The sequence below is a fragment of the Meleagris gallopavo genome, chromosome 6 (genome assembly GCF_905368555.1).
Source record: "Meleagris gallopavo chromosome 6, MGAL_WU_HG_1.1, whole genome shotgun sequence".
NCBI lineage: Eukaryota > Metazoa > Chordata > Aves > Galliformes > Phasianidae > Meleagris > Meleagris gallopavo.
This window is the reverse complement of record NC_139409.1, coordinates 36,820,130-36,841,663: the sequence shown is the minus strand read 5'-3', so window position 1 is coordinate 36,841,663 and position 21,534 is coordinate 36,820,130. Positions and strand designations below refer to the sequence as shown.

Genomic DNA, 21,534 nt, shown 5'->3' with positions numbered 1-21,534 from the left:
GTCATGCACTGCATTGAAAGCCTGAAGTCAGATCTGTGACATTTGGGGCAATACTCAGAAAAGCAATGAACACTGATAGTTCAAAAATATGCACAAAGGATTGTTTTCAGCACCTTGATGCATTTCTTAATGGGATTCTTGAGCTTAGGCCATGTTTTCAAGCCTGGGCTGAATGGAAGGTTTCTGAGTGAGTGCAGTGTGAATCATGGCCCTAACTTTGGTAGCCCTGGGTTGGGCCCTACAGGGATGACATGCTTAGAAAAGTATCTTTCAGAGGAGAAGAGAGTTGGTTTTATGGCATATGACTAGGTTATGCAAAGAGAGAACAACTGCCTTTTTCTGAGATCTGCTTAGCTGTGTTGAATTTTATGAAAGCCCTACCTAAAAGTGACATGTTAGCCTTTCTTTTAAGTGACACAAATAACAGAATTTGTAAAAAGAGTAGAAAAATGTGTGGATTTGAAAGAATTATTTTTAAATACAATTTTTATTCTAAAAATAAATCAATTTATCTTTGTCCTTTTGAAGTCTAGGAACATTGTGATGTTTATAGTATAAATACAATTTACTGTAACTGAACTCGAAGGCTTATTAGCCAGAATATCTTTTGATCTTGTTAATTCTTCATTAAAACAGAGATTTGTAATTGAAATGCTGTGAAAGCAGGGCTATGGACTTTACAGTCTGTGGATTCACCACGTACTGGAGATGACAATAAGTTCTGGACAGCTCATTCATTGCACTTCCATATCTTCATCAGTAAACCAGTTTAGGATGGTTTCGGGCAATAACAGTAACAGTGATAACAGCAGTGGTCATTTTCGGTTCCTTGTTATTCTACCTCTGAACTACTAGGACAAGCTATCTGGCTTAAGTTGTCTTCTTCAGGCTTTCAAATCACTGACTTCTATCATTTTGGTGACAGCCAGTCATCAAAAGCAGTAATAAATGATGACTGAAGAAAGAGGCTTGTGCTTGGTGTTCAGCTCTTTCTTGGGGAGAATGACGAGCTTGAGGTGGTTGCTTCATACCTGTCTGTGCTGGTAGGGAGCCAGAACAGGGACTGTGTGTTTCTCTTGCAGTTGGTGATTATGTGTAAGCATCTATAGCTACGGGTGGGGTAGCGTTCAGTTTTTTTGGCAACGGTGGTTAATTTTTAATCTGTACATATGCCTTACATGGAGCTGTTTTATGTGTTGTCTGCCTTCCAGCTATGATCTTGTCTCTGCTGTCCAATCTAAACATGGGCTTTCTTCTAGCCTTTTATCCTGCAGATAACATATACCAGCATGGTAATTATGATTAGCATTGTACTACGAGTAAACATTCTCAGGATGCATCTGTATGTTGCAGGCTGTGCAAACAGGCACATCTACTGCCTTCCCATACCCGCAGAGGCTGACTCACACTAAGGAAACACCAAGCAATTCAAACTGTTGTGTAGAATTTCAGAAATGAAAGTGCCTGTCACAGTTCAGACTTTGGCATGCTGCAGTCATGGCTTTTCTCTCTACAAAGTGAACGCACAACTTGCTCACTACTGTGACTGTTAGAACTGTGAAATCAAATGGCCTTGAGTCAAGAGCAGTGGGCAGTAAGGATTACATTACTTTTCTGTGCCTTTAGAGGAAGAACTTTTCTGAGGGGGGTCTATGAGATTATCCATGTGTTTTTTTTTTTGTTGTTGTCATTTGTTTTTCAACTCGTAGGTGTTTTAATTCGTAGTGGGAGCTGCTGAAGTATAAAACTGAAAGCTAAACTTAATGGAGTGGCTTTGGGAAGTAATTTATCTCCTGCTCAGGATTCTTCATCCCCCACCACTTTCTTTTTTCTTCCTCAACTCTTGTTGTGGAGTGAGAAATCAGTGGCCTTTCCAGGCTCAGTTGGCTTCCTTGGGTATTTCATGAGAAAGGAAATGATAGATGCTTGCGGAGCTCTAAGCATCAAAGCATCCTGCAGGGACCATAGAAGTAAACTAAATCAAAGTCTGGGGTGGTGGTGAGTTTGTATTTGGATCTTTTGGTAACTAAAGAATTTTTTGCCTAGGTGTTTCTCTGTAATTGAAAAGATCTGTGAACGATTTCAGGAGCCTAAAAGTAATTTGTACTAAGATTAATGGGATTTTGTTGGATAAGGATAAATGTGTAAGAGAAAAAAGAGTGCTCTCAATCCCTATAAATGAATACCTATTCAAAGACTTAGGCAGAATATATCATTTATATCTAAATTTTGTGAAGTGCACCTGGATGCCTTTTGTCCTACTGTGTGCTGGATAAGTGCTGACTCATTTGGAAAGAATTTGTTTTAGGTGTTTGGGTGTATTCATTATAGGGATCAAAACTATGCTTTGCTTAATGGTAAAATGTTTCCATAACTTCAGCTTTGCAATATCTACTCAACGATATGCAACAGAAAAGGTGAAATAAAAATGATTGAAACAAGAAGGAATCCTTTTAGGCATACTGCTCCATTCTGTTAAAAGTTTTCACAGAATCATAAAATCATAGAATTATCAAGGTTGGAAAAGACCTACAAGATCATCCAGTTCAACTGTCTGCCCATCACCAATAATTCCCACTAAACCATGTCCCTCAGTACAGCGTCTGAACATGTCCTGAACACCTCCAGGGATGGTGACTCCACCTGCCTGGGCAGCCCATTCCAGTGCCTGACCACTCTCTCTTGGAGAAGTATTTCCTCACGTCCGACCTGAGCATCTAAGTATAGTAAAGAAGGAAATTTTCCTCTACATTAATTCCACTGTTCAGTCAGTTTGGCAGTATTAATTTTCTGAATTGTGACTGGAGTCGATCTTTTGAGAGAATACTTATGCGCAGTATCAGTAGCAAAGTTCATTATTAAAGCAGTTTCTGTCAGTAAGGTTTTTCAGTGTTAGTTTTAGTGTTTATAAAACTGATTAATAAGGAGTAGTTCTGAGAATGATGAAGCTTGCAAGAATTGTTGAAATTATAGAGCCTTTTGTCACTGAGCGAGCATGGATTGCTGTCTACTTTATTTAACTTAACATTATTGATTTTCTTTTGAGACAGTGTATTAGAAACTCTTTGGAGTGCATCCGAAGTCAATACAGTTGGTAACAGGCAACAAGTACAGTTTTTACTGTAAATTGGCACTCTTAGAAAAAAGGAGACATATGAATATTGCAATGAAAGTCTTTTTTTGGTAGAGATCTTCCCCTTCATCTAAGCAAGTAAGTCATTAAGCATAAAGCAGCGTAGGCATTTGACAGGATATGCTGTATTTTTAACATGGATGCTGAGAGCCCACAAGGACTTCTGAGACATTATCAAAGGCAGGTAAGGCAGGAAGCCCTACACATCTTCTGCAGGGAACACCAGGGTGGTTTGGGGCACATTAAGTAGAAGGTTCTATCTGCTTGGATAGAGAAAGATCTTATGAAGATGGAAGGAAGCTCCTTTCTACCTGAGGAAGAACAGTATCATGCCTTTATTTCTCTAGGGCATGGTCCTTTTGGTCAAATGTCTACTAACATCATCAAGTTAGGAAGCCAGTGGGTCACAGAATAATTCAATCTTAGAATCATTAAGGTTGGAAAAGACCACAAAGATCATTTAGTTCAAGCATCGACCCATCACCATTATGCCCACAGAACCATGCCCTCAGCACCACATCTACCCTTTTCTTGACAGCTTCCAGGGACCCGTGAGAACATATGATGGGAGGTGCTCACGGCATCATTATGGGTTGCCTTGTTATCAGCAGCTAGATCAGATAAGATAATCTTATGCAAAATCTTTCATTAAGCATGTTAGAATGTATTTTTTTTTCCTGGGTGTCATAAAACTCACCAAAGTCAGATTTCATTCTTCTTTTAAAAATACATAGGATAACTTGAATATGTTTCAAAGCAGTCCACACTGCAAGTGTTTCTAGCATAAAAATATTTTGCTTCTGAAGTTGTGGATCTTGTCACAGGTCCAAAATGACTTCTGGTCTACTTCAAACTTGCCTCTGGACTTGGCTTTGTGACATCTGGACCATTCTTTAAGATATTCCTTTCCCTACCCACAAAATCACATGCTGATCCCGTAGACTTTGTGCTCTGGACCACTGTAGTTTAGGGACAGGTGAGTAATGAACCAGATGTAAGATGTCCTCAGTTGCACTCTGTCTAGCTTCAATGGATGTTCTGCGTGAGAAAAGGTAAGAAGGATTTGGCTCGTGCTGTAATAAATCCCATTCAATCCTATTGAAACCCCGCGTATTATCCAGTGATACAGTACCTACTGGTCCTGTTCCTTTATTCCTGTAATGTATGTAAAACCTTTCTTAAGTTATCTCTAATGGTGACCTGAAGCCAGATTGATAAGGGTGAAGTAATCTGCATGTTTTACTAGCTGATTATGAGAAAGAGATGTAGAAAATTAAACCTATGAGATTTTATATATTTCACTAAGTGATAAAATGAATTTGCAGTTATTCCTCTTCCTTTAAGGGTATACATGTGCAGATGCTCAGCTGTGGTAAATCAGACTTTGTAAACGTCAGCTCTGATGAGTTGATTCCTAGAAGTCAGATTTCATGCCTTTTTCACAAAATGGATGTTTAATGTAACGAATTTGTGCACTTCAGAAATGTCTCTTTTTATCTCTGCTGTTTCTGAAATAGGCTCATATTTGGTCTCTCTTAAAGTACTGGCTGAACATACTCTAAGTTAGTGAAAGGGGATTCTACAATTCACCTAAGATTTACTTGCCTTAGATTAACAGATTCGCAGCCATTCTTAGAAGACATCATTATTGACATTTCTTTCTCCCTCCAGAGTAGCATTTTAATTGTAGAGCTGAGAATTTTATCTTCAACCATTGCACAGATCCCATGGTTAGAGGCCAAGCTTTGAATTAGTCACTGACAAAGATTATTGAGTTCTCTTCATATTTTCCCTTCATCTGTGAAATTCCAGATGTATTGTTTGATGGATGGGGAACTGTATAGAAAGTGCCAGAGGCTGAGACCCTTTGACTACGTGATTTTCTCTGTTTTCTACAAATACCATTTACTGGCCATTTTACTAGACTCGACTTTTTGTTCTCTCCTTTATGCTACACACTGTTCTAATTTAGAAAATGAAATCAGATGATGTGATTCAGTTCTTGCATATACATATTTGTGGCAGAAATTCCTATTTACTTCAGAGTTATCAGAATGCATTTCCCACCTATATTGTTGATACCTGTAGGTAGTTCTCATTGGTTGTAAAGGATGGAACAAGTCACAAATAAATGAAGTATTATTTTTGCAGGCCTCAAAATTCATCATTTGTTCTGAGTCATGCTGAAACTTTTTCAGCATAGTGTCACAGATTACTTTTATGGGATTTCATGATGACATTGGAAAGCTGTTAGCACGTGTCATTTAGAGTGGATTAGCTGAAGCAGATGTTAATGAAATGGATTGATGTTTTCGTTCTTTTACAACTGGTGCCTGTTTTGGGATGGAACACAACCTAATTTATTTTAAAAAACAAATAATTAAACAGTTTCCAGGCTTTGAATGTTTGTCTTACAAGAAACAATATTCACTGTTAAATGAAGGTAGCAGCGATACAAATACTGATCATAAAGTTCTGCTTGCAGTGAAAATAAACCTACAAAACATGCCTAACCTGCAGTTCAGGCAGTGAATTGACTAGATCAGTTGTTTGAATATTTGTTTCCCAAATATTTGAAATGCTTGTTGAGAAACAATGGCTAGCGAAGACTGCAAACAAATAAACAAACAAATGCCTCCCTTCCAAAGTGTTGAGAATGATTAACATTCCAAAAAAATGGAAATTCATTTCTGTTATATTAAAAGACACCCACAGCTTTTGTGTTAATTGAAACTGAAATAGAGTACCTTTTTACCACGTAGATCTTTAATACAGATTTCTTTACTCTTTTCAGTGAGAGAAAAGAAAATGAAGCTCTAGTAAGGTAAGATTTCTTTATTCCACTTCAGTAAAATATTCAAGTCAAACACAGGTAATTTTACATTTGCTCAGTGTTTCCGAGTAGATTCTAGATATGGCACGGGTCAGCATACTAAAACAAACTAAAAAGGAAAGAAAACATTGCAGCACGAATCAAACACTATTTCATGGAATCATAGAATGATTAAGGCTGGAAAAGACAGATGATCTTAACCATATTGCCCAACCGTCCACCTAACATCAATATTGCCCACTATAAACCATGTCTCTAAGCACTACATCTACCCTTTCCTAAAACTCTTCCAGGGATGGTGACTCCGCCACCTCCCTGCGCAGCCCATTCCATTGCCTCACCACTCTTACTGAGCCAATGTTTCATCTTTTAAGCACAATAAAATACCTGCATAGATTTGGAAATGTCTTTCTGCCTATGGAAAATGTACAGGCACTTATTTTTCATCAGACTATTGATTTCACTACTCAGTCAATTACAATGCTGCAGGGGAAACTTTCTTGCAGTTTGAAAATGAAACAATAAGTAACTTTGTACCAAATTTTTAGTTTATGAGTTGTAGTGTTGAGAGTTTATGAATTACAGTCAAATAAATGGGTCTGTAAAGAAGGAGCAAACTCTTCTGGGAGTATTTTATCATCTTCTATGCTGCATTCTGAAAGAAGATACTGTATGCACCTGCTGATAAGCAAAAGCTGAAAGTGCTCTTTCTGTACATTACCAACTAGAAGAGGTGTTAAAAAAAGCGGAGTTTTAATCTTCATTTCTTTCATCAGTAATAAGGATACTGACAGTCATCTGCTGCATTATCCAGAACACTGTACGCTTATACCATGAAACAGCAATGTCAAATAACATAATCAGGTGTGTGACAGCAGGCTGTTCTGACAGGCAAACTGCAGCATGAACTCCTTTGGAGAATAACAGAAATATACAGTTACTTTTCCAGTCACTGTTTTTCAGGTGATTTCTTAGTTTCTGTAGCCATTCATGGGATACTGAGGAAGGAAAGTGTTGTATCTGTAATTGTTTTCCTTTCTGCCCGTATCTGCCAGATTTGGTTTTTATCAGTTGTTGAAGTAAAAGCTTTTGGAGTTCTTATCTGGGTTCTGTGCACCTATTTCAAGTCAAATTCCTTACTAACAGAAGTGCAATGAAAAAGAAGAATTTTTAAATCACTGAAGTCTTAAACCAGTAAAACTTGATACATCTGTATAAACTGTGTTCCTGATTTCTAGAGGGGTATCCTTGGACTAGAGAAGAAGGAGACTAAAAAACAGTTAGGCTATGTGGAATGGAAACTGTTTCAAACCACAAGTGAGTAGAGATGTGAAATATTAATGGGAAAAAACAGAAGTGTTGTGAAAAAATAATGAGGTGTCATACCACATTTTTTGTTGTGGAAAATTTTTAAGTGGTGTTTTAAATAGCAGACAACCTAGGTTTAGATATTCCTGCTCTGTATTAATGCATAGAGTATATGTCTGTGTGCATGTGTTTGCAGTTACGGAAGTGTATGCATATATAATACATCTGAGAGACAGAAAGATGCATCTGTTCTACACCAAATCAGTGCAAAGGACTAAAAGCCCTTCTGGCATACAGTCAGTTACAGAACTTCATAATATGTTAAGAATCACACGGGTAGTACAGGGATTTAATAAATTCCAGAAGCAATTCTTGTTCTGAGCAGTCTCTGTACACTGATCTCATCAATTTCTATGTTCTAGAGAGGACACAAGTCCTCCTGTTTCCTTACCTAGATTCAGCCATATGAGAGGTGAGCAAATGTTGCAAAAATGAATTAAGCTCGCCCTTTTTTCAGTTGATCACCTAACACCAGAGAGCCTTATGAGGAGCCTCTGTATGCTACAGTAATGTAAACTTCCAAGTAATATGCCTAGGTAATACAGCGTGACAGCAGTAGTTGAATCTTACGCATTTTCTTTCCTGGAGTCACAACTGGAAGTAGTTCAGGGTACATATTGCTCACTGCTAGACTTCTGCCTTGGCAGTGCCTGCAGAAGTACTGGTTCATTCCATTAACAGGATTTTTATGTGATTTTGACATCTGAGTAGGAGAAAACCACCTGCCACAAGCCATCAATTACTTTATGAATTAGCTGCAGTAACTAGCAATCTGGTTAGAGCTTGCAATTATCGATTGAGTATAAAGGAAACTCTCCAGACTGCTATTTGTCCCAAATTTCCAGGTTTCACGAACTTCTTACTGTGAAAAGCCGGGAAAGCTTTTAAAGATCTTCAATGCCTTCTCCTTGTACTTGAATTGACTTCTCAAATCTATATAGTCAAAAGCTCTCTGTAATACCACCAGGAACACTAACCCCCAGCAGCTGTGTGCGTTGGATTCAGGAATCTCTGTTTTGATTTGCCAAGCAGTAGGGAAACTATTTATCTCAAGTCAGAGAATTTTGAGGTGTGATGTGGTTAGCATCTAAAAATATCTATGTAGGGCTCCAACAGACACAAACACACAGCAAGATAAGCAAGTTCACATTGGAAATACGATACCGTAGGTGTAATTAACCATTGGAAATGCTTAGAAAGGAATGTGGTGGATCACTTAGAATAATTAAATCAAGATTAGATCTCCTTCTGAGATATCTTCTAGAAGAGTTACAAGTTCTTGTGCTTTGTAAAGAAATTGCTGCGTGAGGTATTATGGCCTGTGCCAAGCAGGAAGTCAGACCAGATTACCATAATAGTTCCTTCAGGCCTTCTAAATCCACATATCCATGAACAAAGGCTCTTATGTGGTACAGGCAGCCACAGAATTTCCAAAATCACCTCTGGAGCAGCTCTCTCTTGTTTCAGTGGTGACTTACCAAGAACCATGAAAAGGCTGAAAAGTCATTGAGCAGATTGGTGAAGAACTCAGTAGAGGGTACAACACCACTGAATTGGCAGTTTTTTTGTCTGCACTGATACATGGTGGTGATGAACCAGTTTCTGTTACTTCTTGATCCACAAGCATGTTTTTCTACATACATCTTCTAAACTTCACCAGACTTCTTTAATAGATTGCATTTGTATTAAGATCACTAAAGAGCTGTAATTTATATGTGGTGATTATTGAATCCCTTCTGTCATATAACTAAAATCCTGCTTAAATTCAGAATTTTCATAGAATCATAGAACAGCCTGGGTTGAAAAGTACCTCAAAGATCATATAGTTTCAACCCCCCTGCTACGTTCAGGGTTGCCAGCTGCTGGACCAGGCTGCCCAGAGCCACATCCAGCCTTGTCTTGAATACATCCAGGGATGGGGCATCCACAACATCCCTTGGGCAACTTGTTCCAATGTATCACCGCTCTCTGCGTGAAAAACTTCCACCTAATATCTAACCTAAACCTTCCCTGTCTTAGTTTAAAACCATTCCCCCTTGTCCTATCACTACCACATACACAGTTGTTCCCATTCCTATTTATAAGCTCCCTTCAAGTACTAGAAGACCAGTTATCTTCAGTTATGTGTGAGCATGTCATCTTTACCATGGGATTTTCTGTAGTCAGGGGCTGTGTTTGAAAATCATATCCGTATGAGTAGAAAGAGCAGGATAAGAAGTAGCTTGTGTGTTTGCTGTTTGACCTGCATGGGATATTGAGAGTGTGGAGGATACTTGTCTTTCAGTTCCCACCTGCTGCAGGGAAGTGCATTCTTGTATTACTGGGAAGGAGACAACAGATCTTTTTCAGAGAAAATACTTGAAAATGGTTGATCAAAAATTAGTTTTATATTAGAAGAATATATGTGCTGAAAAAGGATAGCCCTGACTGCTTTTTGTTACTTTGCTTAACCTTTAAACTTTGTTTTTAACTTTGCTTTACATTCTGTCATCCAAAATTAATTGGGAATTAATACGCAAAATGCTACAAATGGATAAAAATTGTTGAGATCAGAATGGCATCATCCAATTGCACCTGTGTAGCATAGCATCTGTTACAGGAATGTAGAATCTAATAGGACAGGATAACTAAATATTGTGTTGGCCATATGAGGTTGTGAAAAATTGCTCGTTTTCATGTATTTCTGTCTCTGTTTAAAAACTAGCAAAAAAGCTGTTCTGTAAAACCTTCAGAAACTAGAGTTTACCAGGCTGATTCTAGGGTGAAGCCAGGTATATGCCAGGTATATGGAATATGCGTTCCAACACAGGTGATAGCTGGCTTGCAGACAGGTAGTTGGCACCACATACTTCATTTGTTCCTGCACTCTGAATATCCCTGCTGCTCTCCCTTCCTGGAATAGCATCTATGTACGTTCTGTATGTGGCTGTGGAACAGTCAGAGTGATGGCAACCATCCCCCATTAGTTTTAATGGAAGCAGATAGAGCAGTCTGCTGCAGTGCTGGCACGTGGGTGCCGGGGGTAACGTTGTTGGATTACAGTTACACTGAGGAGAAAAGCACAAAGACCTGAAGTGTCTCCTCCCTGATACTTCAGGTCTCTGTTTGGTGGAGGCTGACTTCAACACCTGCAGTTTAAAATAGAGTTGGGAATATTATTAGATTAAAACCATAAAGGAGCAAAGCCAGAAATATTGTTTGATAAACCAAAATAGGGTGGCTGGGATGAGTAAGTCTGTGTGTCTGCACATGGAGGCTACACTTGCTTATGTGGGCTTTCAAGAATTATTCTTGCTGGTAGGTAAAGGATTTGCAGCAATGTTGAAGAAGGGAGAAAACTCAAGAGTCAAGACTCTATGATGTTTGGCTCCTTGCTGCCAAACGAGTTAAATTTTTTTAGTGTGCACAGTCTGTCTTGAAAATCTATTACATACCTATGGTTTTCACAAATTCCTGATAGCCATAATACTGGCTATGGCTAGCATTTCAAAGCAAGCTTCAGGATATCTTTACTCACATTTTTTTGCTACCACAGAGTCACTCTTACTGGATAATACCGCAGTTCTGAAAAAGAGGGGAGGAAGTTGTGCCATGGAACAAAATTGCTGTCTCCATTAACAAACGGATTTAAGCCATCAAATTGCTGCTGTTTTCTTCTGTGTGAAAGCTCATGGCTAAGTCATTTAGTCTAAAAGAAAACAGTCTTCTATACCACAGAAGAAATTCCTCAACTGGACAGTGATACATGAGGCTGTAGAATTAATTCTGGATATCATTGAGAGCTTCTGTGGCATTTCTTTTGGTTCAGGCAATGCTATGGAAGCACTCCAGATGACTGAAGAGGAGTTGTGTTGAGGCCTGGGGAGTTCCTCTGGCTCCTTTCCAATTCAATGCTAGCCCAGAATTTTTTATTTATTTTGAATAACTGTGCTTGCATTAAAAGCTCGGTTTTATTGCATTTAAAAAGTGTTGAATGTTGTGTTCTGTACCTTGTTTACTTAATAATCCCTGTACAAGAATCTCCGATTTTGTCTGAGCAGCTTGATGTTCTGTTCCAAGAAGTAAATGTACCCCTTTTATTTGTAATTCACATGCCGGGTTAGAGCACAGTTCAGTGTAAAGAAGTACCCTAGTGCTCAGACTGTGCTCGCAGTGTCTGCTTGGATCAGAGTTAAGCGTGCTGTTACGTAACTCTGCCAAAAGTGTCGATTCAGGGAAATTCGGATGCCGTGAGAGAGCGAGAGCATCGGGAACGTTCTCTCCTGCTTAATGGAAACGTGGCTTTTGGTGAATAGTGCATTTAAAAGTAGCAGATTGTGTGACTGTGTCAGTGATGGAGTCCAGTGTGAACACAGCGATGATGTTAAAATCCCAAGGCACTGCGTCCTGCTGCTGGTTGCTGCAGCAGGACAGATGTGGCTCCTGTGATGACAGGCTGGTACAGCATACATGTAGCTGCTAGCAGAAGGGATCCACATCTGGAAGGTGCTTTATTTTGAGCACCCTTTAGAAGGCTGCTTCTGAAAAGCTGGCCAGGCAGATAAACTCCCCTAGCAGGAGAAACATCCTGCAGCACACTTGGATCCAGCTGCTCCTTTTGGTCCTGTGGATCATCCTGCTGACTGGGAATGATCTCCTAAAACCGACCCGTGGATAAGAGGGACAGGTAGGGCAATTGACACTTGTCAGAAATACTTTTTGTCTTGTGACTTTATGGAAATGATCTTCTTTCCCAGAGATTACTCATTTAATATTTCTACCTTTGCGATTTCATATGGTAGCAGCCCCTCTACTTGTTGTATCCCGAGGTGCATCAAGTATGGCCCGCTAGCAGGTCAAGTGAAGTGACTATCCCACTATGCACATACTGTGCTAAAAGGACATAAAACCTCCAGAGGACAAAGATCATAAAGAGCATCCAGAGGAGGGCTGTCAAGATGGAAAAGGGTCTGGAGGGCAAGGTGTATGAGGAGCAGCTGAGAATCCTAGGTTGGTTCGGTCCGTAGCAGAGGAGCTGAGGGGAGGCCTGATGGCAGCTGCAGCTCCTCACAGGGAGCAGAGGGTAACGCTGAGCTCTGCTCTGTGTGACAGCGATAGGGCCCCAGGGAATGGCATGGAGCTGTAAGGGGAGGGGCAGCTGGGGATTAGGGAAAGGTTCTGCACCAGAGGGTGGTGAGCATGGAACAGGCTGCCCAGGGCAGTGGGCATAGCACTGAGCTTTGCAAAGTTCAGGGTGCTCTCAGTATGGTCTGATTTTTGTGTGATCCTGTGTAGAGCCAGGAGTTGTACTAAATGATTCTTATGGATCCCTTCTGACTTGGGGTTTTCTTTGATTCTATGATTCTACTTCAACCCAGAGGGATTCTTTTTATTACAGGATATTTCAGATTACTGTATTCTGCTTAGTAGCACTAGGCAAAGTACAGAAGAAATATATTACTGTGAAAGCATATGAGAATGTGATCTGCTCTCTGTGGTAGCCATTCAAATGTGCAACTCATTACAGAATGATGATTAAGAAGGTAAATCAGAGATAGAGAAAGTTAGTGTTGTCTGAAAATCATTAGTCCTGTTCTCTCTGCACAGCATGTACCTATTCCCTGCCTTTCTGCCCACTTTTAGGATCTGAGACGACACAGAAAACCTGATGGAAGCTACTGCAAACATAAATGGTGTTGGCTAGATCTTCTTTTAGGTCATTCTTGTTCAGCAGCATCCTTGGAGCAAGCTTTGTCTCTGTTGTTTCAATTTCCTCATCTGCAGCTTTAATCCAGTGCTCTTTCTTTAATCACATCCTATATACACTTTTTTCTCTGAGTCCCACAGCTCTCCCCCTCTCCAGTTTTAGAGTCTCAGTTGTTTATAGTGTTGTGTTGGAGATTCAATGTGAATTATTCAATTATGACAGTCGAGGTAAACAGACAGAAAAAAACGACGCTGCAGCACAAAATGTTCTCTAATCACTTATTTGACAAGTGCATTTTAATTATTTAACAAATCTTGTAAAAGTAATGAAGTCCTAGTAACATGAGACTTAACGCTCCTATTAAATTTTCCCTCAGAGGTGAGAAAAGACTGCTATGTTTTTGGTGCAAATTGAGAGCTTGCAAACTAATGAGATTCAACTAAAGATACGTAAAAGGGACTGGAACTTCTCAGTGCTTCTTAATAGTTTCACTAATAGTAAACCAAGAGCATCCCACAGCTAGACAAGATTCTGCCTGTGTTGGCAAACCAGAAGATACTGTCTGATGCTTTGCCAAAACAAAACAGAGTTTTCTTGGCCCAGCTGTATTTTTACTGAACATGTAACATAGTAAGAGAAAAAGCCATAAGTCCCAGCCTTGCTCAAGGAAGTATCATTCAAAATAGTTTTCTGCAGCACGATAGATTTCATGTTTCTGCAAAATAAATATTTAATCAGCACTAATATTTTTGGTTCCCTCAGGCAGTGAGAGATGTGGAAGTTCTGACTTTTCACTCAAGTAAGTGCAAATGCAGTCTAGCAAGAAGTTCAAAGTAAAATGCGTGCATATCCTAGAGTTTCTCAAAATGAAATTTAGGTGCAGCCAGCCAGAAGAAAAGATAAATGTAAACCAAGTTGCAAGCCAGCATGCCTGTTTGATTGATTTGGGTTGTGTGATGAACTGGATCAGTTAAAATTGCTTTGCAAAAATCCCAAACATAAATACAGCCTCCAGTGCTTTTCGTTTCAGTTGCAAACCTACCTCCGCGTGCCTGAAGTGGAGGGGCCAGGGACTCTTGGGGGCTGCATTTATCGATTCCTTCCTGCTTCCTTGATCTCATATGATATAGTGGGCTCTGTATTCAAATGCCCCACATGCAGGTTATTGTGTGCAGGGAGTGTGTCTGATCCCAGCTGTTCCACAAAGAGTAAAGTTTGGCCTCCAGAGGGGCTCACGTGGGCTCTGGGTGCTGGTAAAGGCATTGGAAGTGGATTCCTATGAAAGCTTCAGCTCCCATGGTTTTAATTGGGCAGAACAGAAGACAAAGATTTGAAGTTCTTTCTCCATTTGTTTTTGTTTGTTGGGATTTTTTTGTTTTGTTTTGTTTTTTTTAACTGGGGATGGTTTTGTTGCCGAGGGAGCAAAAACCGAATAGAATGTTCTATATTTTTCCTATGAACATGAACTGCTGCCATTTTCCCTTCATCTGCAGAGCAGTAGTTTGCAGTACACTCAACAAAGCCTAACAGCTCTTCCACCGGAACATGACAGGCAGACCTGTATTTGTAATGAATCAGGCTTGAGGCAGTTGTCATGCTTGCATTTAAGAAAACCAGACCCATCTGTCCATTAGTGCTCACTTCTGATCTGTTGGCAGCTCACCCCCATCTTTCTAGTCAGCATCTTTCACTGATTGTCCTTTAGCAAATTAATTTAAAAACTAAACATCCCTTCTTTGATTTAATAAGCACAGGAAAAAAAAAAAAGTTTCAAGGAGGGAGGTTGTACATTCTGAACTTGCATTTCAGATGTATGTGCATATCATGGAAGGGCAGCACATGTTCATAAATGTCATCCAGAAACCAAAGAGAACAAACACTCTTTGCCACATCTGACTGTTACCACAGAAAAGAAGAACTGAATTCTTGCTGACTGTGAGGAAGCTGGATAGTCCTTTAATGGTAGTAGATGTGTGGTACTAAGATAGAGAATCCTACTGAGCAGTTGTGACAAGTTTTGACACTTCTGGCTTCCTTTGTATTTACACACTAACCACACACCATACATCCCACTCCTAATGGTGGCTGATTCAGAGCACCTTGTTTCTGACAATTGCAGAGTGGGTTTAGCAGTTGGAGAGGCACATGTATGGTAATAAAATATTCATTGTAAAGCCACATTAAAATACAATGACACTACTAGCACATTGAGATTTCCTAATAAGTAGCCACAATGCAAGTGTGCTTTAGCATGTAACTTCTTGAGATATGGGAAATTGTGTTTTTATGGCAAAATTGTAATTTCTGAAAATTAAGGAATGGGAAATTACTGGGATTTATGGGAAGAGCTCCTGCTTGACTGGCAGAATAAGAAAGAAGTGAAAATGGCAGGGAGTGCTCAGTTCACTCAGTAGTCTGTCCTTGGTGGGAAAGTGGCAAGCAGGCTGACCCTGATGGTTCCCATCGTGCATGGGTGTATTTGGTACATTTCTGATGAGGTAAAGCTTTCACATATAGAAAGATGCGAAAGTTAAACATTAGACTGCTGTGAAGGGTGCTAACATTCATAGTTCTCTTTGAATGTTATTATTCCATGCTTTTTAAAAGTTAAACTACAGCAGAACCTGAACTGATTTATCCTTATGAATTCTTTGTATTTGGTTGATTAACAGAGCATTCACTCATTGTATTGAAACCTTTGAGGTCCTTGTAACTCTCTCTCTTCCTTAGAATGCCAGTACATTTTGCTCAAGCTAATTCTTAAATTAGGTGGAAATTAAACAAATCAGAGTTATTTGAAGTTGAAGAATAATTTTACACACATGCTTATGTAATGAGATAGAGCTGCACAGCTGACCAGAAAACAGTCTGTAGCTTCTGTTCTCAATTTGAGCAAGTTTTTCACTTCAGTGGCTTTTTAAACTTCCCCCTGCTCTTTGCATCATTTTATATGGTTTAACTGAAATTCCGAGGAAATGAACCATGGATATGAAGGACAGTACAAGGACAGATTGAGAGAGATTTCATGTAGGATAACGATGCAAAGAAAGCAACGCTGCAGGAGTGGTTTGATCAAAATACACCAGTTAGAGCTGCTTGAGATGGTAAACTGGAATATAGGAAAAATTAGATTAACTGAGAAAGAATGCATGTCAGGAGAGAGTAGATTCATTGGACTGGAAAAGCCATCCCCAGGGACAGTAAGTGCTATGATTTTCCAAATAAAGCATCCCATGTGTTTTGGAATTGGAAACTCAATTGAATAAACCTTGGAAAATACCACTCTGAGATCTGCACTGCTGGAGGTGAGCACAGTCTGAGCAGAAGGCTCCTCACCTCTGTCTTCTGACTTGGTCGAGGCAGCTCTGTGAGCTTCCTTCGGACAAAATCGTAAGGTATGTTTTCTCCCTTCGTCTCTCTCTCATTTCCCCTAAATGTTATTATACTGCAGCTTGGCTCTGTCCACAGAGGTTGGAGCCGACTGAGTTGATGCTTGCTTTAGCCACCAGTGAATTTAACAGCTTTTGGCTTTGTAAAGCAGTGCCTTAGGAGAACTCTTGCTCATCTGTTCCCTGAGCCAATGGAAGACTCCTCCAGTAGCTTTTCTGGTGTTTTCTCTGACTGGAACACATACATACCAATTGCTAGGTGAAGATACACTATCTTTAATCATCTTTTGTATTTTCTCTTTGTCCAGCTGACGTATTGTGAGACAATCACTTCGACTGAGATGGTGAGAGAGCCCTTTCACAATGGATTTTTCCTTTCCCTGCACCCTATGCACTTGAGTTCTTCCACTGGTGGGAAAAATGCTTTTCCTTGATGTAAATATGTTACAAGTAGTTGAGTACTGAAATAGGCAATCAGATTGCCCTGTGAAATATACTTCTTCAAATATTTTTCATAACAAAAGGTTTTATCTTTGGAATCTTGTTCAGAAACTTCTTTACACAGTTTATCAGCGCTTCCCTTGTGGTTCATAGGAAATAAAATCCTATTGGCATTTAATCTGTAGCTTGAAATATATCTCTGGGAACTTCTTAAATAGGACAGCAATAAATATTTGTATTATAATTTGCAAGTACAAATCACTAGCAGATATTTGCATATTTACTTATTTAGTTTCTGTTTCCGCCTCAGGTTAGATGAGCCATAAACAATTATATAGCACCTCTGGCAAAGAACTAGTGTAGAGAGCAAGTCAAAGCCACACTGGGAATTCAGAGGAAGGTTTCTGAATTTTTAGAAGGAGCTGTAAAAGGCTTACACATTAATTCATCTCCATAAATTTTATATTGATTATAGAATTAGTGATGTAGACTTTCACTCTGATATACCTTTTCTTTTTTCAGAAATACGCTTTAGAAATATGTTTAGAAATAATATCCTTCAAAAAATATTCATTGTAGCAGTGGTCAGAGCCAAAGACTGCACCTCAGTCTGCATTGTTAACGGAAATAATGGCTCCAATTTAAAGCCAACTAAAAGATTCTTTTTTAAATTTTTGGCCAGGATCCACGAGTCAGTCTCCACATTGTACTCTGTGGTAGGGGTCACCAGCGAATGTGATCTGCTGGAAAGGTGTTAATGGGCTTTCTCCAGCCTCTGGGGCAAAGCCAGTGCAGTCAGGGGAAGTGTAAGACTGGCTGCACCTCCAGCCTGACTGGTCATGCACTGCTCAATTCTCAGGGATGTTTCCTGACAAGAAATGTCTAGGAGCTTCGGCTTGCGTGATAGTTTTATGATGAATCCAAAGAAAATTAAAAAAACCCCTTCACTCTCATTTTCACTGTCCTACATGGGTTCCATGCAGTGGCCTGCTGAGGCCAGTAAGCCAGAACACAGCACTGTGTTTGGTGACCTTGTGGAGGAGGTATGTGTTTGGATGTGTTCTTGACCTGCTACATTTTAGGAAAATTGCAGCATAAGCCATGAGAGGAAATGGATGTAATTAATTATAATTAGTATAGTATTTATAGTGAATACGTGTTCCAAAATCTATAACAACACTGAAGGAGATTTTGTAATTTTCAGGAGTTATAGATTTACAGAAACAAATAGGTGATTTAGGCCAGCCTTGAAAATCTTTTGAACTTGTCCATTTGTGTCTTTGAAAATCTTCCCAGTTACTAACAATTAAATTTGATGCCTGGATGCTTGTTTACATGAAAGCAACTGGCCCTCTCTTTCCGTTTGTGTCTCACTGTGTCTTATTTATTTATCAGCATTGCTGGATTTTAAGTTCTGGAGATGAACCTAAGTGCTATGGGCAGGAGGCTTTCCTTCATTTCACTGTCTCCTCATATACGTGTGGATGTGCAGGAAAGCCTTGTGCTGAAAGTGAAGCTGGTAGACTCTCAATTTTCAAACAGAAATGCTGTTTTTATTATACAGTCATAAGGTTCATAAGAGGTCACAGAATCACAGAATTGTAGGGGCTGGAAAGGACCTCCAGAGATCATGAGGTCCAACTCCCCCGCCAAAGCAGGCACCCGTGCCAGATTGCACAGGCAGGCATCCAGACAGATCTTGAATATCTCCAGAGAAGGAGAATCCACCACCTCTCTGGGTAGCCCATTTAAATGTTCTATCACCCTCACTGTGAAGAATATGTGAAGTCCCTTCGCATATTAGTGCAGAACTTTCTATGCTCCAGTTTATGGCTGTTTCCCCTTGTCCTGTCCCCACAGACCACTGAAAAGAGGTTTGCCATCTTCCTTTGCCTCCCACACTTAAGATATTTATAAACATTAATAAGATTCCCTCTCAGTCTTCTTTTCTCAAGGCTGAACAGACCCAGGTTACTCAGCCTTTCCTCATAGGGGAAGCACTCCAGGACCTTTATCATCTTTGTGGCCCTCCAATGAACACTTAAAATGATACCCCGCTTTGTAGTTCTTTCTTCCACGTTTGCATGTCCTTTAAAAAATCTACCCTTACAAGTTTTTCTGTAAACTCTGTATTGTTTCAAGGGAAAAGGCCAGTAAATGGCAGTTTAGATTATATGGTGCATTTCTTAGTATGATTTCACACTGATAGGAGTGATAAGGGATTGTAGTCAGTACTCCAATTTACATAAAGATGTTAAGTTCTTAAATTGCATTTTATTTTTAGCTGTGTGCTTCTGCAATTACTTCCAGTTTTGCAGAAAATTCAAGTAATGAATCTGTATCTGAAGTTCATATAAACTTTTATTTTTTGTTTCACAAGCATGATGGGGTAACAATTAGTAACTAGCCCCTTAGTAGAAAATGAAGACTACTCAGACATTTTTAGTCTTCTCCTATTACTACTTCTTTCATTTTCTTCTGATTAGGATAGATCATAGAATCACAGAATGGCTTAAGTTGGAGGGGACCTTAAAGCCCACCCAGCCCCAACATCTGCCATGGGCAGGACTGCCACCCACAAGCTCAGGCTGCCCAGGACTCCATCCAACCTAGCCTTGAAATCCTTCAGGGCCGGGGCATCCACAGCTTCTTTGGACAGCCTGTACCAGGGCCTTACAACCTCCGAGTAAATAATTTCTTCCTAACATCTAACCTAAATTTCCCCTCATTTAGTTTAAAGCCACTGTCCCTTGTCTTATCACTGTCAGACCGTGTAATGAATAGGTTGCCCTCCTGCTTATGAGCTCCTCCCAAGTACTGAATGACTGCAACTGAGGTTTCTTCTTCTCCAGTATGTAAAAGCTCAGCTCCCTCAACCTTTCTTCATAGGAGAGGAGCCCCAGCCCTCTGCTCATCTTCATGGCCTTCCTCTGGACCTGCCCTGAGGGCTCCACATCTTTCCTGTTCTGGAGGTCCCAGGCCTGGGCATAGATTCCAGATGGAGATCAGTTTTTCCTTAAGTAGTAGTAAAGTTCTACATTCAGAAATTCTTTCCCTACGTATCAATTACTTTACCTGCTTTTCCTTTTGCTTGTATTTACATATTTGGTCTTGAAGGTCTTTGTGGGACCTATTTGCAGTTGTCAGTGGATTAAACTTATTTTAGCTGAAGGACATGAAAGATATATTCTGCCTTTGGTCACAACCAAAACCTTTCACTTAAGCGAGCTTAGTTCAGGCTGGGCACCTAATTGCCTTTCAGATGTAGCCAAAAGTTTAGAAAGTCAGTGAACAGAGAAAGCATCTAGCATTTAATGACAATTCAGTGTTTGTATCATTTTTTTCTGGGCTGTTTCTTTTTCCTTGAAGGCAGAGACAAGGAAGGATGTGCAGTGATGCAGCACTGAGTGAAGGATAGCAGAGAAGACAGTGAGACTGGATGCGGGAACAGAAGGATATGAACTCTCCTCAGTGCTACCTTATAGGATCTATTTTTACATAGAAATGTCCGCTGACAGAACTCAGACAAGGGAATATCCATATAGTCTAGATGCAGCTAAAGACAGGGAGCTGAAGAAATGAGGGAAGAGGAAAAGCAGTCAAGATGGTCTGAATGCACAGCTGTATATAAAAAACAGCAGTTGGAAGTGAGAGGTCTGTGTGGAAGATGACCTTGCAGTGACAAGGCAGACACTATTTGGTGATGGAGAAATATGTTTTTTATGATGGAGAACTCAGGAGAAAAAGTCAGAAACTGGTGAATACCAAGCAGAAGACTGGCACTGTGAAAAAAAGGAAGGCAAGATGGAGATGAGACTTGAGGCTGAGCAGGAACAGGTATGCTATTAAAGAACTGTAGGGAGGGAATAATTAGAAAAATAGTTGCAATAGGGAAAAAGTAGGAAAAAAATTAAACAGAAACATGATTATCTGTAATTTGTAACAGTATGAGGAAGGCACAGATGTGTATGTATGAAGACTCTCTTTCTTTAGGTGGAAAGAAAGATCTGTCAACAGAACTCAGCTAGAGGAAAGAGAGATGTTTTGTTTTCTGGGAGCAAAGAAACACTGTATGAACCTAAAGCTGAGAAAGTCCTAAAGAAGAATGTTGAAACAAAGATCTCAGCAGAACAGAATGAAGATTAATGTGCCAAGCCAGAGAAAAACTCTCTTAAAAGGTGTGGCTGGTGTATTATCACCTAAATTATTTTGATCCCTAAGAAGAAAGGTGAGAAAATAACAATCTAATGAAGATCTACAAACAACTGTGAAAAACTTAGGGTCATGGATAATAACCCCTTAATATCTACATTTATCATATATCATATCATATTAATATCATACAACAGCTACAACAGCCATGTCTGTACTGGTAAATTAAACAGCACTAGGAACCATTCCCAGGCTCTGAAAATCAATTGTATCTACCGTTAACTGTTCCTGGCACAGTTTTGGTTTCTATCTACAGGAACTCACCTGAATTATTCCCAGGAAAAGTTTGAAAGTTACCTTGGGATTATTCCAAACAGGAAGTTTGGAAGCAATCACCTTGTTTTGAGGGATGAGCGAATTTAATAGTATGGCACCTTTCTGTGCCAGTTGGCCTCTGCCACCTTGGGCATGTTTGTTTTGCTTGCAGAAATAGAGATGTAAATGGCTCCCTTCAGTAGATGCAGTTTTTGGA

The 21,534-nt window shown here is 39.7% G+C and overlaps 1 protein-coding gene across 12 annotated transcripts in view; it reads left to right on the top strand.

The window, feature by feature from the left end:
* The window catches only part of THRB (thyroid hormone receptor beta), a 169,229-nt gene that overhangs the window by 35,903 nt on the left and 111,792 nt on the right, over positions 1–21,534 (top strand). For 6 of the 12 annotated variants that reach the window (XM_085226350.1, XM_085226357.1, XM_085226359.1 and 3 more), the window contains one exon: positions 5,928–5,957. The exons of the other annotated variants lie outside the window; for them this stretch is intronic. The gene's annotated coding sequence lies outside the window, so the exon portion shown is untranslated. The remainder of the gene's footprint in view (positions 1–5,927; positions 5,958–21,534) is intronic. 12 annotated transcript variants of the gene reach the window in all.